We start from the raw sequence: 17374 nt of genomic DNA, 5'->3' as shown, positions 1-17374 counted from the left end.
TTGAAGCTATTGTATAGATATGATGAGCTCTGTCCACTGAAAGGGCTGAAAAGTAATAAAAACTCGGTAGCAATTTGCAAACTAGGCACCCTGATCTTGTTTTCTAAATACAGTAACTTCTCTATTAAAAGGCATTAAGGATCCTTGAAAATATGACTGATTTATGCCTGAGACAAAGCACAGGTGAGTCTAGAATATCTTCTTGCGCCGAAAGCAGTGAGATGCTCAAATACCAAAGGGGCTGTGCGTGAGGACACAGCTGAAAGGGATCCCACTGGCCGAATTTGGGACATTTAGAGCATCAAAAGGAATAATGGCAGTAATGGATACTAACATTTAGTATATTTTTTAAAAAGCCAATGAACAATTAAGTAGATGGCAGGTAGTGGGAGCCAGATTTCTCACTGTTGGAGGGGAGGTTATAGATAAGCAAGGGGAGGAGGCTAGAATGATCCACGTGATAATGGATTAGAGTTAGAGACATCAGTATTAACTCATGTTCAGCGTAATGTAGACACAGATGATTACACACAGAAATATGTATACATGGGTGTATAGAGACAGGTTAGTATTCACACACATATTTCCTTGCTCTGTTGGCTGAGAGGGTCTAGAAGGAACAATACCCCGCTAGCAGTAAGCATACTTGGCACCCAGATCTTGGTTTCTAATCTCATTCTCCAATTAAAGGAAGAAGGGCTCCTTGGAGAAATGGCTGACTCTAGGACTCAGGCAGAAAATATACCAGATGAGCCAAGAGCGTCTCATTGTGCCAGAAAGTAAGAAAGAGTTCAAAACAAAATTGTGAAAACCTAACTAAAAACCCCATAAGGATGGGAGTGTATCAAAGGTCACAGACAGCAACTGAAAGAGCTCCCAGAAGCCAAAGCTGGTCCAATTTTAGCAACAAAGTAAACAAAGCAGTATTGGATGATAACCCAAAGTATAAAATGAATATCCATGAGTCCATATTGATATAATAAATGACTAAGAGCTGTTTCAGCTGAGGCATATTAAACATTTTAGAGTTTATTGGAACTAAGATTGATTTGAAGGGGGCAGTACCAAACCAGAAGTGGTTAGGAGGACTTTTATAGAGAAAAGGTGGAAACAGAGTAAGGAAAATACTGATTGGCTACAGCTTAAAACCTAGTTGGCTGTTGGTGATTGGTGGTCCTTAGGTTTCAATTTTGTAATTCTGAGGCATTGGCAGGCTTAGGTTTTGGTTTGCTGAACATAGGCTGCCATGACATTGGAGACACCTCGGTCTAATGGGCTCCTGTTGAATTAATTTAACACTACATCAATGCACGGTGGAGAAGAGAGAAGTCTCCTGAACAGAAGAATTCCAAGTAATTTCTGTAGATCCTCTACCTTCAAGGGAGCATCACTCCCCATTTGTTGACAGTATGTAACTTTGCTGTGATGTGATACTATGTTGTAATAACAGCATTGGCATTATTAGGAAAACGTCCTTATTCTCAGAAGGTACGTACTGAAGTATTTAGGGGTGAAGCGCCATGATTTCTGCAACTTAATTTATGATTTAGCAAGAAAAAGAATATTTGTGTATGTGTATGTATACATATATGTATATGTGTATACATGTGTACACATACATATGTATATGGAAATATGGACAGGCATAAAATTGCCAAAAGGTTAACAGTTGGTGAGTTTGGTGACGGATATATTCATTGCATTATCTTTCTACTCTTCTGGAGAGTCACATTTCCAAAATGAAAAGTTTGGAAAAATACATTTCAAAAACATGAAGTATTTTCAATGTATACATTTAATAAACGAATGCTTGTCAAACAAAGGATACAATATAATACAGTATAATTATGCTAAAATAGGATTTCAGAATCGAACAGGAATTACAGAATCCATAAAAATGATTGGTCCATGGTACCCAGGTAGGCTGTGTGGTCTGATAACAGACCCAGGTTTGAAGCTGTATGAGGAATATCTTTGGTTACCATGAGATTATCTTAGGGCTGGTTCTTTGGCGAGAACATCAAGGATCCAAATCTGAGGCCTATCAGGAGTATGAAGGCCAAGCCACATGCCCTCTCCGTGTAGACCTAAATCCTGAGGCACTATTTACATACAAAGATCTTCCCCACCATGCCCCCTGCTCTGGAGCTATTCTCGTCTACCTGGGAAATTCACTCAGTTAAAACATTCCTGCTTGTGACCACCTAGAGGGGTGGGATAGGGAGGGTGGGAGGGAGACGCAAGAGGGAGGAGATATAGGGATATATGTATATGTATAGCTGATTCACTTTGTTATACAGCAGAAACTAACGCACCATTGTAAAGCAATTATACTCCAATAAAGAGGTTTAAAAAAAAAAAAATTCCGGCAAGGCAAGGAAGGCCAAGGCAATGACCTACCGTGCAAATGCACACACATCCCTTTTATGGAGTCTCCTAATCCTTTTCCTTTGCCACAGCTTGGTTTACAGAATTATCCGTTTGAAAGACACAGCAGGAAGGAGTCTGGGCTGGTCATATCCAGCGGAGCAGAACAAAGCTGGAGCCTGCTGGTTCCTGGAGAGGGACCCTCCTCTGGGCCGGCAAAGGTGGAGGGGTGGATAGCTCAGGCGCTCGGGTCCCCTGGGGGACTATCTGGGACCCAAGGTGGAGCGATGACACCCGAGTGAGAGGGCAAACCCCAAGGCAAGGGAACCAGAAGGGAAAAGTGAGAAGGGGCTCCCAGACTTCACCTACCTGAGTCTACTCCCAGCCCTTTGGAGAAGAAGTGAAACTCTGTGTGTTGGGGCTGGAGGAGGCAGACTCCAATTTAGCTCTTGGGAAGGCAGAATTTCCCTCTTCCTTCTCCCCTCTGCTCTCTTACCTGATCAGCTCTGAGGCCGGCAACCTTACCTCCCGATGCACTGGTCAGGTAACCGCTCTGTGCAAGACCTCAAGCCTCAGCCGACTCCCCACCTACCTCCAGAGCCAGTCAGTTCACCAGGAGGCAGGGGAGCTAGGTGTCAGAAAAGGCCCGGGACACCTTGAGGTCCGTTCTACCCAGGCCCAAGCAAAGGGTCTTCAAATAGAAAGTACACCTCAAATGCTGCCCGCCACGACCAGCAGAGTGGCTACGCCTGGGGAAGCAGACGAATGAGGTTGGGAAGGGGCCAAAGGAGGCTTAAATTCTAGCTTAAACAGTTTATAATTGTTAAGCTGGATGGTATGCTACAGATATCCATTGTGCCAATATCTATATTTTTAGTTTGCCTAAAACACTTCATTAAAAATTGTTTTTTAATAAATTGGTACAGTCACTGTGGAAAACAGTACGGAGGTTTCTCAAAAAACTAAAAATAGAACTACCAGGAATTCCCTGGTGGTCCAGTGATTAGGACTCCATGCTTCCACTACAGGAGGTACGGGTTTGATACCTGGTCAGGGAACTAAGATCCTGCAAGCCGCGTGACGTGGCCAAAAAAATTTTTTTTTAAATTTTAAATAAACAAATAAAAATATAACTACCATATGACCCAGCAATTCCACTCCTGAGTATCTATTTGAAAAAAACCACAAACACACCAGTTCAAAAAGATACATGCACCCCAGTGTTTGTACAGCATTATTTACAATTGCCAAGATATGGAGGCAACCTAAGTGTCCATTAACAGATGAATGGAAAGAGAAGATGTGGTATATACAGACAATGGAATATTACTCAGTCATAAAAAAGAATGAAATGTTGCCATTTACAGCAACATGGATGGACTTGGAAGGCATTATGCTAAGTGAAATAAGTCAGAAAGAGAAAGACAAATACTGTATGATATCACTTGGATGTGGAATCTAAAAAGTACAACAAACTGGTGAATATAGCAAAAAAGAAGCAGACTCACAGATACAGAGAACAAACTAGTGGTTACCAGTGGGGGGAGGTGGGAGGGGCAAAATAGGGGTGGGAAAGTGGGAGGTATAAACTATTGAGTGCAAGATAGGCTATTGTAAGATAAGATGTATTGTACAACATGGGGAATAGAGCCAGTATTTTATAGAAACTGTAAATGCGGTGTAACCTTTAAAAATTGTATAAAAATAATATAAAAATGTTTTAAAATAAATAACAGTTTTAAAAAATTGTGTTTTAAGTAGCCCTCATACATGACTTCAGGGTAGACTTCGGAGTGCACAGTGCTGGGCTGATTTTAGTTCAGCCCTGAAAGAACCCTGGTGTAGGAATTAGTTAGACCTAGCGTCTGAAATCCTTATCAATTGCCAAGTAGTCCTGCAATTTTGTGCCAAGCACCCCACCCTCTGTGCTTCAATATTCCCGTCTTTAAAAGGGACAGGCTATCTCTTTTCAGAACTGACATAGAGCCTTCGTTCTTCACCAGTCTACACTAGGTGCTAATCTAGGACCCATTGCTTCTTCATGGACAACATTTCCTGGGTCCACAGCATATGTATTTATTATTATTTAAGTTCAAGATCCTCAACATCTACAAGAGGTTAGAAAATGGGTTAATTTTAAAAAATTACCTATACACAAAACTACTCAGTATTCAAGTTATGTCACTAATGCATCTTCAATATTAATATACAAATAAAGCCAGAAATGGAACATGAATAAAAGAATGATTATTAGAGAAAAAAAAAAAAGGGGGGGGCAGGCTACCTGTTCTGCCTGCCTCTCAGGGGGCTCATGCAAGCAAGGCCTGTAAAAAACATAAAGCAACATATAAACACAAGCCGTTATAAGTGGTATTCGGGATTGGAACTACCCATGATGTTAAACTCATAATTACTGGATTTTTAGGGTTGTTAGCATGAGTGCATGGCAAGTGTAAATGATGGAGAGGAAGGAGGGCATTGTTCCAGAAGCATAAACTGGGTGAGCAGGCTTCCTCGTCACCACAAGTCCTGTGTTCTTATTTCTGTTCTCATCTCTCTGTGAGTCTCTGCAAAATAGCAGTATTGGGGGCAATGAAATAATTCTCATCTCACTCTTTCGTGTGTGGTGAGTAAGGCAGTCCAATGATTTCTCCCTAAGCATGTGGTTTAAGAGTAAAACATTTTAAAATTCTCTTTATATTTCCCTAAAGCATTTCACCTTCAGCATTGTGTATGTTTGAACCATGGCTATTCACGCCAATTTATTTTAAAAATGCATTGTGATTCCTAGCCAGATTAATGTCACTTTAAAACAGCCACTTTGGGAAGCTATACTTCCTGCCTATGATCTTTACTTTGCTTAAAACATGTCAAAAACTCTTCTGGGGTTGCTTTGAGAATTGATTTACAAGCCGCACAAGAAAATCCATCCCGTGAGTCTAAATGGGTTTTAGAGCCGTTGTTACCCAGGTGGACCACCCGCGTTACTCAAAGAATAAACTTTAAGTTGTTTCTGGAAAGCAAAGCTCCAAACAAGGAAAAAAGATTTGACACCCCAGAGGATATTTAAAGAATAGACCTTGGGTTCTGAAAAGTTTCCAGAACTTTCTCAGCAATGACACCATTGAGTGAACCATAAGGACAACCCTGAAGACAACTATTCTGAACTAGATGTAAAGGTTTTAGTCTAGCTTCTTTTAAAATTGGGCTTTTACACTTTATAATTGTTAAAATATTTTTTTGAAGCACAGTCTCATGAGAGCATCAGAGATTGAACCAGTGACAAAATGATTCTGGAATTTGTTTGGGGGCAGATAAACTGAGATTAATCAAACTGAAAATGAAAACTTAGGCGTTTAGGCATAGACGGTACATTTTTAACCTAAGAAAGGAATTCTGGCTTGGATTTTTGTTGGGGGCACTGTGACGGTTTTCGGACCCCACTCTCTCATTGAATGGTTCACAGAGTTGTTTTTCCTTTTTGTGAGAATTGCTTCTTGTCATTTTCTACCATCCACTGTAGATTCCCGTGGACACTTTTGAGTAGTTGAAATACCACAAGTTAAAAATCATTCTTTCATTAATCAAACTTTAGCTGGGGAAATGATTGTTGCCCTGACTTGAATAATCCGCAACCATAGTTCTATTTACTCTTAGAAAGAGCATTAGGTATTTGTTTACAACCAAATTATTAATTATTTTGGGGGGCTTAGCAGTAGACATTCTAAACAATTATTTCCATTCACCTTTTAAACAAATGGATGTATTTAAATGGCATTTCTATGGAAAAACAAATAAATTGAAGAGAAATTGAATAGTAGTAACTGGCATTAAAAAAAAACGGTTTCAAAGAAATGAGAAAATGCTATTTCCAAATTACCTACCCTAGGGTGGAATTTTAAACTACAGCAGTAAAGGGAATTCCCTGGCGGTCCAGTGGTTAGGACTCTGTGCTTTCATTGCCAGGGCCTGGGTTCAATCCCTGGTTGGGGAACTAAGATCCTGCAAGCCTCGAGGAGCAGCCAAAAAACAAAACAAACAAAAAACTACAACAGTTTAAAAAATAATAATAATAAAAGATTGAGCAACCAGAAAATCTTTATAATTATACCACTTACAAAAAGGCTAAGAGTGCATTAAGGCAAGGGTATTTCACTATATTGAATGAGAAATCTATTTAGATGTGACTGTCTAGCCTCAGCCCAACAACTCGTGGCATCAAGGCAGGGTTAGGTGATCTAGTCTGACTCCATTGCTGCAGGGGAAAAATTTCATACAGAACAAAGCCTGACTCTGAAGGTCGGCTTGTTAAAGTACATCATAAAATTTTACTGTCCCTTTTGGAGACCTGGCTAAGCCAACCAGATAATAAAAGACAGATTTATAAGCCTAGTGCCTGTTGGCACCTCAGTAATTTGGAGTTAAGTAGCTTGGATTGGCTCCCAGATGCTTTATTGGTCTGAGGTATTCTTAGTGGGCCAATGAAAAATAATGAAGGGGCAGGCAGGAAGGCTCTCGTCCCTTGCCCCTTGACCACCTGGGCTGTGTCGATTCTCGGCTCTGGTTACAGTGCTCACATGTCACCATGTTGTATTTTGAAGTCACATTTGTTCCCTGGCCCCTCCACAAATTGTCTCTGCAGCTCCATAGAACTAGATTTATTTCTAGATTTAGCGAAAAAGCAATAGATGCAGAAATGGACACGGCAGCCTGCTTCCTTTCTGGTTAAAGCCAAACTGGAATATTTGGTTCAGTTCTTACAAGGTGGAGGGAATTCAGGATGCCATGCCCTTGAAAGATCCCTCCCTTCCTCCCTGTTCCCCTCCCTTCTTCTCTCCTCCCTCCCTTCCTTCCTTCCTTCCTTCCTTCCTTCCTTCCTTCCTTCCTTCCCTCCCTCCCTCCCTCCCTCTCTCCCTCCTTCCTTCCTTCCTTCCTTCCTTCCTTCCTTCCCTCCCTCCCTCCCTCTCTCTCTCCCTCCTTCCTTCCTTCCTTCCTTCCTTCCTTCCTTCCTTCCTTCCCTCCCTCCCTCCCTCTCTCTCTCCTTCCTTCCTTCCTTCCTTCCTTCCTTCCTTCCTTCCTTCCCTCCCTCCCTCCCTCCCTCCCTCTCTCCCTCCTTCCTTCCTTCCTTCCTTCCTTTCCTCCTTCCTCACTGGGGCACCAGGTTTGGCTCTGAAGACTCATTGTGCCCAGGTCCCAAGTTGAGTTTCTGTCTGATTCCTAAGATGCGGTCCCCTCTTTCTTCTTTAGTACTGGCAATTGAGTCTCCATCTCTCTCTCTCTGCCTTGGGTGACTGATCCATAATCAGCCTCTAAATTGCTTTGCTTTGCTTGTGCCAGTCCCCATTCTGAGAGTGGAAGTCCTGCTTCTAACACCCTACCCCCTGCCACACACTCCAGATGTTGCCCAACTGCTCTCTTGGCCTCTTGAGTCCTGATTATTCCTCTTTGGCTGTCACTCAGCTCTGCTGAGCTCTGCAGATACCCCCGGGTTGGACAGGAGGCTGGCACCTGAGAAGTGGGCAGGGGGCGGCCTGTGCTCTGTGGGATTGAAGGCACTGGGCACCTTTAACCAGGAGCATGAATGACCAAGTGGAGAGAAGATAAATGTCTTCAAAAATCTGAACACTGTCCCTCATCAGTTGTGGCCTGTATAATAGCAAGGAGATTTCTCACTGGTCCTCTCCTCTGGCCTGCCAGCCGTCTTCCACAAAACTGCTCCATGATGTGTTGTGACCTCCTTTCTCCCAGATTTAAAGCTTTCATGCTCCCTGGGAGAATCAAGGCCCTTCAAGGTTTAGGTCTTGTTTTCTCTCCCTTTTCCCTTCTTTGCAATCTCCAGCCTAATGGAGCTATAAAACCCATGACTTGCAATTCCCCAGGTGTTCCCACCCGCTCTCTCTTGCCTCTCCTACTGGCTCACTCCTCCCCAGTCATGGTTTCATGGTTGGCTACCATTATGGGTTGAATTGTGTCCCGCCACCAAAAATATACGTTGGAGTCTTAACCCCTAGTATTTCAGAATGTGACCTTATTTGGAAATAGAGTCTTTACAGAGGTAATCAAGTTAAAATGAAATCATTAGGGTGGATGCTAATCCAATATGACCGTGTCCTTATAAAAAGGGGAAATTTGGACATAGAAACACACACACACACACAGGGAGAACACCATGTGAAGATGAAGGCCAGAGGTTGGGGTGATGCTTCTAGAAGCCAGGGAACACTAACTTTTGCCAGCAAACCACCAGAAGCTAGGGTAGAGGCATGGATTTTTCCCTCACTAGCCTTCCGAAGAAACCAACCCTGCAACAACTTGATCTTGAACTTCTAGCTTCCAGACTTGTGAGACAGTAAAGTTCCGTTATTTTAAGCCACCCAGTTTCTGGCACTTGGTTATGATGTGGTCCTAGCAAACTAATAGAGCCCAGCCCCAAGTGTGAGCTCCTGGAAGATTCCCCTCCTTTATAAGATGTTACCATCATTATCTATCCCATCTGCAGCCTGACATAGCTGTGAAAAATAAAAATAAATATTGATTAAGCACATGTCATTTGAGGCACTGGGATAATGAATATGAAAGCATTTGAATAAGTATAAAATTATGGAGCATGAACTATTTTGAGATCTTTTACCTCAGCTGAGCCACAGCAAAGAAATGGATGGAAGATGTGGATGGGTTAAGAGTTAGGGGCAAGTTCCAGCATATTCTTTACTGGACAAGAATTTTCACAGTACTCCCTGTAACAATAATACCCAGGAGCTACTGAGCACATACTATGTACTAAATGCTTTATGTTTATGGCCTTAAATACACAGCTTCCCAACGAGTAGGGGCTACTATTATCCCAACTTTGGAGACAAATTGGGTTTAAGTAACTGTGCAAGTTTGCAGGGCTATGTCCTGGCTGAGCCACAATTTGAAGCCTTGCCTCTGAGGACACCCTCTTAACTGCTGAAGCAACCCGCTTGACCACGAGGGGACTGAACTAGCTCCGTCACCCATCTCTCCTCGTTCCTCAGTTGCTTTGTATCCAACAGTTCTGCTTCTCTAGCAGCTAAGCAGCTGTAGATTAGAAGAAACAGGCAACAGTAACTACTAGATTAGAGGGGTTTTTTTTACAGGTAAAGCAGATAACTTTTAATGAAATGGGTGAACTCCAAAATGGAAATTGTAAGACTTCAAAAGATTATTCTTTTCCCACCCCACAAGATTAGAGGACTTTTTTTTTTTTTTTAATTTTTAAATTTTTTGGCCGTGCTGCATGGCTTGCGGGATCTTAGTTCCCAGACCAGGGATCGAACCGGGGGCCCCAGCAGTGAGAGTGCTGCGTCCTAACCACTGGACCACCAGGGAGTTTCGCTAGATTAGAGTTTTTAAAGGAATCTGTACACATGATTATCAGCTCCTAGAACTCGTCCAGTCCCTGTGACTGCACAGAGTAGGCGAGCAAACACTTCTTCCTAGGAGAGGCTTTCCTTAGGTTAAATGCCTTAAAATATGTACTCTGGTGCAGAAGTGATTCGCGCCAGGACCGGAGATTTGAGGGTGAGGATAGGGAGCGCTCGGGCATCGCTGGACTCTGGCAGAGAAGGGCAGGAAGGAGAGAAAAACCATTCTAGGGGCCGAGCAAGGAGACCACTACCCCACCCACTGCTTCACCGAGGGAGGACCCCAGCCAGCCACGGGGGCTGAGCAAAACCTCCCGATTGTCCTGCAGACCTCAGGGGGAAGTTGGGACTGAGGCAGAATTAGGGGAGCGAAATGAACGCCTCACACAATTTCCAGATGTATTTTTCCTGTCTCGGAAGGACTGACTTTGAATTTCAATGAGGACATGCACGTTAGGTTGTTTTCCACTTAACATGGACACTTGATGGTTCTGACTCTTTCTAGAGCCCTTAGGCAAGAGGCCGGCAGCCCGTGTGTCACTTCCCCCTTCAACACGGTGCCAAGGCTCAGATGCGATGCCATCGCAGCTGCCCACGCGCGGGAAGAGAGCCAGCCAAAGCCTTTGTTCTCACCCCATAGGGCTGGGCAGCAATGTCAAGGACAAGGAGGCTCCCACTTTCCAGCCCTTTCCAGCCCCACCTGTTTCACTAGACCAGGCTTTGGCTTGAGTAGTCGTGACTCCAATCTCACTTTCTCCATGTCCAGCAACTTCAGGGAGGTGGCTTGATGTAGTGGATATTCCCAAGGGCCTTGGAGACAAATGAACCTCCTGGCTCTGCCACTCACAGCTTTGCGGCTTTAGGCAAGTTGCCTAATTTCTCTGAGCAGCTGTCTTTTCCTGTGCGAAAAGAGGATTTTATGTCTATCTTGCAAGGTGGTTGCACTGGCTGGGGAGATTACATCTCCACCGTGACACTCCGTTAGAGATCAATAGATGGTCACAATCATTATCCAATCATTGGAGAGACCGTGTCAGCTCACTGCAATCACATTTCACTCTATCCATTCAAGAAATATGAATACCTTCTCTGTCCCAGGCACAGGGCTAAGCTCGGAGGCTCTGAAGACATGGGCGTGGATTCCTCCCGCAGGAAGTTTAAGTCTCTAGCGGAGAATATGTTACTTGTGTTTACTGGGCTGTAAATCAAGATAGAAAGAGATGGCTCACTGTTCTAAGTAGATAAAGTTGGTTGGTAAACAGCACTTCCAGGTCTGGCTCATGCAGAGACAACATCCGAAAAAGCCCGTAATTAGTGACACAGAGCTGGGGAACTGAGCTGGTTATCTCTGGGGTGCCGGCAGACATCTGGCCTAAGCAGTAAAGAAGAACCCAGAGTTCCTCTGGTCCCTGGGGGCACGCTGAGCTGGGCCCGTGTAATTAGCGCCGGGGCCGCGCCTCTCTGGCTGTAACCATAGCAGTTACTAGACATTCTGTTTATGTCTCCCCAGCTGGTGGACCCTCACCCTCGCCCCCTCCAGAAATACTCATAAAAGCCTCCTTCCCTCATTGCAGGAGGATGCACCACCCAGTTAGGCGTCCCCTTCCGAGTACCAAAAGGGAAGGAATCCACACTTGGCACTCCATTTTAGAAAGTTGCAGACCCCCTCGAGGAGAGGAGGAAACATCTAAGATGCAGGTCTGCTTCTGTCCACAGTCGCTGAATAGATGCTCGTTGTGGAAAGTCCCAGCCAGCTGGAGGCGACTTACACAAAGCCTGGAGACTTTCTGCATATTCCAAAGGCTCCTGCACCTGCAGAGATCCTTAACGCAAGTCATCACCATGACAATGACCCACGGCCCTGGGACGTTTGGGCACTGTTGTCTCCTGTATTCGCCTTCAGTTGTATGGGAAGTGTTTTTTCATAGGGCTGACCCTCTGGTAAACAAAGTTTGCATCACAGATGGGATTACTCCCTCACTCCGTGCTTTTCTGAACCAGCCCCGGAAAGGTGTGTGTATACAGCCAGGGCTTATTGCCTTTATGACACATATCTGAACAAAGGCCAAGGCAAGAGTCAAAAATAAATATGTCAGTAAGTGGAAGAAATTCCAAACTGAAGGCTTGATTGCTAAGAAGTTGTAGGGAAAACACTCAATTTACAAACCATACAAGTGAGATAAGGCGATTAAAAACCCTGGTCATGGGTTATTTATAAAGCGATTATGTGGCTACAGAGTTGCCCATGAATAAGAGGAACTTGAGAAACTATTAGTAAACACAGCTCTGATGACTTAATATTGTCGTTAGAAAAGGAAATGGGAGTTTGGAGTAGGTATGCAGGCGAAAAACTAGAATTAAACATCATGGAGATTCTGAAATGATAGGAAATAGCCTAAAATGGTTAAATGACACAAAACTTCCCCAATTAAAAGTTATAAAGGGTGGATAGTGGGTTTTGATGTAGAGAGAAGCCGGCTTGGGGGGATTATCTAAGTTTAACACACATTAACTCTCCCTGGGTACACAGTGCCAGTCAAAAAAGAGTTCTTTCAATTCTCAGCAATACAGATGTTCACAATCGACTCCCTCCCCTACTACTTCTGGAGTCCCAATTTCTTGCCCCAGTAGCCCCCAACCCAGCTGCCCAGCTTCTGAGTAGCTGAGTGTCAGGCAAGTGCCCTTAGGCGGGGCTAGTGTTCCCCCTACCTGCACAGACTTATCTCCCTCAGAGGTGATGACCTTCTCCTCAGAGTGGCTCATAACAAACTATGCCATGATGTTGCTCTGTCACACCCATGGCGTAAAGAAGATGCCTTTCCCCTAAGTTGCTTTAGGTCGAAGTAGAACATTGCAGAGTGTTTCTAGAAGCTTACACCCTGATGGTACCATGCAGCATGTTGATGTGCTTTCCTGCCAGACCACTTCTGCCTGTTTTTCCTCCCACTCCTCCGTGCTTATCTTTCTTCCCCTTGACTTAACCTCATCTTCAGATAAGAGCGATCACAGTTCAGCGCCAAAGAAAAAAAAATGGTAGGTGAAATAGCAACAGCAAAGGGAAGATGTGTATGTGCTCCCCTTATAAGGGCAGACAGTTTTGACCACATTTTCTAATGATACATGATTTGGATGAGGTCATGCTTCCCTTGCAAGGCAGTGATCACGAGCTTTCTCGGGAAGGCGGCAGGCAGCAGAGTGCTGTTGTTACCTAATTCCGTTCAGTGTATATTATGTAGACGATTAGACTCAGGTTCAGGAATGAGGAAAAAGTCCTCACCTATGACCACTGCACTCCAGTTCATTTGCTGATACTGGTTGTAGCGGTGTTTGGCTTTGTTTGAAAGCAGAGATGGGCCGAAACTCAGCGACCTTGAAGGTGAATGAACACACGTTGATTGCCAGGCTGAAAATTTCCAATCATCCTCCTGTAATCATCAGGAAACATAAAATGAAAGTGTTGTTAGCAGGCTCGTGACATACAAAAGTGCAGCAAATAATGACAAAGGTCGAATAGGGAGACTTTATCTGGCATTCATGTCTTGAGACTCTGTACTTGCAGCAAGGGTAAAGAGGCATTATTTCCTGGTATGGCTGCCGAACACCGAGATAATGTGCAGATATCCATGGAAACGTGTACAGCAAAATGGGAAGCATCATGCTCTTGGTACTTATGTGCCAAGATTTTAACGAAGCATAGAATTAGCGATGGTGATGTCAAACGTAGCTTGGCATGGCTGTGAGAAGGCCGGGATTTCAAATCCAGAGCTTTTTTTTTTTTTTTTTTTTTTTTTTTCCGCCCACTGTAAAGTGCTTTATTTCTTTCTTTCTTAAATTAATTTTTATTGGAGTATAATTGAGGTTGGGATTGACACATATGCACATATACAAATCCAGAGTTTTGAAACAGGGAGATGCAAAGTCACAAGCATTGAGCATTATGGGCAAGGTATAAAAATCATTTGTTTTCTGTGTTGGTAAGTGAAATGTGCTGCTCTGATTGCTGGGGTAGCTGTAGGGGCGGGGGTGTAATTTGGAGCCCAAACACCTGTGACCCCAGAGCTCCGGCTTAAGAGAGAAAAAGCACATTTCTCTTATGTCGCACAGTATTTTATGTACCGAATTCTCTGTTCTCACCCGTGCATTACATGGGTAAACCAAAGCAGAGACAAAATACCTAATTTTGTCTATGACGATCTTCCCCAAGAACATCTTATGGAGTATTAAGAGGCTCGGTGAGCCCCTAAGGCCTTGGCATCCCCTCCCGTCCCTTTTGGCCACTCTTCTCCTCCATCCGTTTCCCTCACGGCCCTTTGTGGGCGAGCCCCAGACTCAGCTCCTGAGCCACCATCAATACACGACTGTTAGCATGAGAATGAGTCATACTTTGTGGGGCCTTGTTTTTGGGGAGGGAGGGGTGTGTTTTGTCCTGACATTTACCATAAACTGTTTGGAAAGTTTTCTTTACCCCCTTCCCCAGCCCCTGCCTGCACTATGGTATTTACCTCCGGTCAACAGCTCTGTTTGCACAATCTGAGGCTTCATCCCTATCACACACAGTTTAAAATACAATTCAAAACATTTGCAACATACATAATGAAAAAAAAAGGTCGTAACTTTCACATTCCTTTTCTGAATTGTGTTGTAAATGTATAAGAAAATATAAAGAACTCTTGTGAATCGATTAAAAAAAAAAAAGTGAAGCCCAGCAGAAAAATATAACAAAGAACATAACTAGTTTTAGGAGAAAAAACAAAAATTGTAAATGCACATATCTTAAAAGATGGTTTCATTAAAAATAAAATGTGAAGTAAAATAAGAGGGAAATATTTTTTTCTTTTCAAATTGACAAATGTTAAAATGAAAGGCAATGTGCAATGTGGTCAAACACTGTTAAAACATATTTTTATTCACTGCTGGTGGGAATGTAAATGGGTATAACCTTTCTGGAGGGCAGTTTGTGTCAAATTGTTTTCCTCTGGGGAGAAAAAGAAAGAAGTCACTGCATGGATGACTTCAATGAGGTAAAAGAAGATACTGGTAGAAAACAGTGGAAAATATTTTTATAATTGATGGGGTAGGACCTGCTTAGAATAGAACCAATGCTAAAATCTGTAAAGGGAAAGATAGCCAAATCTAAGTACCTAAAAAGGTGAAAACTCTATATGCAAAAATATATCACAAAGTTAAGCACAAACATCAAATTGGAGAAAATAATTTCTACAGCGTGTATGAGTGACAAATGCTTGGTGAGACTGTCGGTCATGCGTTCTCAAAGGCCATTAGAGGGAAAATAAATATAAATGCCATTATATACTTCTGCAGAATAGTTTTCAAATATTAAAATATCCTTGATTCCACAATTTCACTTAGAATTTATCTATTCAGAGATATGTATAGAAGAATGCTAAGATACCAGTGTTCAAGGATGTTCCCCGTAGCATGTGTATAATAGCAAAATATTGAAAACCAACAAAATGTCCATCACTAACAGATTGGTGATTGATTGATTGATTGATTTGCCGCACTGCGCAGCTTGCGGGATCTTAGTTCCACAAACAAAGATTGAACCTAGGCCCTCGGTGGTGAAAGCACGGAGACCTAACCACCAGACCGCCAGGGAATTTCCAGCAGATTGGTTATTAATGATGGCATGTACTATTATCTATGCCATTTGCCTAATGAGAGAGATATATGGAAAAGATGTTAAGATATATCACTAAGTGTGAAAAGATCACAGAATGGGAAATGTGTTATGATTTATTCTAAATATATATGTGCACATATGCTTGTGTATTCATATAACAAGTCTAGAAAGTTATACACTAAAAATAATGAATTATCTCTGGTTGAATGAGATAACAGGGGATTTGCTTCTCAATTCTAATATTTCTAAGCTTTTGAAAATTTTAAAATAAACAGACGTAGATTACTTATACAATGAGAAAAAATATATTTATATTTAATAGAAAAAAAAAGATAGAGGGATTATGTCTTTCTCCCATTCTTTCCGCTAATTTTAATTTTTAATGCACCCAACAACATGGCAACATTATGAACACAACAAATGGTTTTACCCAAATTTCATTTAAAAAAGAAAAATACTGTCATTGAAGATCACAAATGAGAGGAGAAAATTCATGCCACTGTCACCTGTTGGGATTGTATGCATGTGACAGTTTTTATTTCTATCTTATTCATCTTTTATTATATATTTTCATTGTTTTAAAGACCAACATTGCTGTTGAAGACAGGACATGCACTTTCACGTAAAAGAGAGCATGTTGAAATAAAAAAAATAATTTTACTACTATAGAAATAAGTTAAAAAAATCCCTGTTTGGGCTTCCCTGGTGGCGCAGTGGTTGAGAGTCTGCCTGCCAATGCAGGGGACGCGGGTTCGAGCCCTGGTCTGGGAAGATCCCACATGCCGCGGAGCAACTGGGCCCGTGAACCACAACTACTGAGCCTGCGCGTCTGGAGCCTGTGCTCCGCAACAAGAGGGGCCGCGACAGTGAGAGGCCCGCGACCGCGATGAGAAGTGGCCCCCGCTCGCCACAACCAAAGAAAGCCCTCACACATAAACGAAGACCCAACACAGCCAAAAATAAATTAAAAAAAAAAAAAAATCACTGTTTTACTGAGCTCCTTTGTGATGTGGGACTGGATGAGATAATGAATATGCAAACCAACAGAAGGACCCCAGGGCAAATTTCGATGAAGACTTTTGCTGCCTTGAAAATCGCCTTTGTTAAAACCTAAAGACTGAGAGTTCCTTTTCAAAACTTTTTTGACTAGGCAGATGAGAAATCTGATACTTAACGAGAGTAAACAAGGGGCAGGTCCTAGTATTATTTCTCCTGAAATCCAGAAACAGGAGGTGACCTACCTAAGATCACATAGAGTTAGAAACAGAGCCAGGCTTAGAACCCTACACTCCCAATTCTAAACTTGTTTCCCTTCATTATTTTACGTAATGACTTTAATCCTGAATTCTATTCCTCTTTCAAATTTAATGTTCTTAAGTATTGCTGCTCACTGTTTTCTTGTTTCTTTTAAAAACCTAAAGAGTCATATACATTTTAGCAACTATTTCTAAAGTTTGCAAAGAATATAAAGATTTATTTCTCTTGAAGTGTTTTTGAGACCTTCTTTTGGACGTTACACCATTTTAAAAAAACCTAGAATTATTCATAATTTGACCTTGAGTAATTAATTATGCTGCTTCTTGCTATTTCTTTCAGTGCTGCTGTGAGTATTAAAACATAGTTCAGGGGACTTGCCTGGTGGTCCAGTGGGTGAGATTCCGCATTCCCAATGCAGGGGGTCCAGGTTCGATCCCTGGTCCCCTGGTCAGGGAACTAGATCCCGCATGCATGCCACAACTAAGAAGCCCGCATGCTGCAAGTAAAAAAAAAAAGATCCCTCAACGAATATCCCACGCGCTGCAACTAAGACCTGGCACAACCAAAATAAATAAGTATTAAAAAAAAAAAAAAGTTCAAGACACTTAAATGAGTAATGTCCAGCCGGAAGATCCTAATATTAAGCCTTGTAACATTGGGCCTTCACAATAAAAACTTTGGCCTTCACCATTAATTCTTTTTTTTTTTTAAACATTAA

General features: G+C 42.5%; 1 non-coding gene across 1 annotated transcript; it reads right to left on the bottom strand.

The window, feature by feature from the left end:
* Nucleotides 1–9647: 9647 nt before the first annotated feature.
* Nucleotides 9648–9720, bottom strand: TRNAE-CUC (transfer RNA glutamic acid (anticodon CUC)). The gene has a single exon. It is a non-coding gene; the product is annotated as a tRNA-Glu (tRNA).
* Nucleotides 9721–17374: the final 7654 nt, after the last annotated feature.

Source organism: Balaenoptera acutorostrata, chromosome 13, assembly GCF_949987535.1.
Source record: "Balaenoptera acutorostrata chromosome 13, mBalAcu1.1, whole genome shotgun sequence".
In the NCBI taxonomy this organism is placed as follows: Eukaryota; Metazoa; Chordata; class Mammalia; order Artiodactyla; family Balaenopteridae; genus Balaenoptera; species Balaenoptera acutorostrata.
The sequence above is the reverse complement of the archived record's forward strand: the minus strand, read 5'-3'. Positions and strand labels throughout refer to the sequence as shown.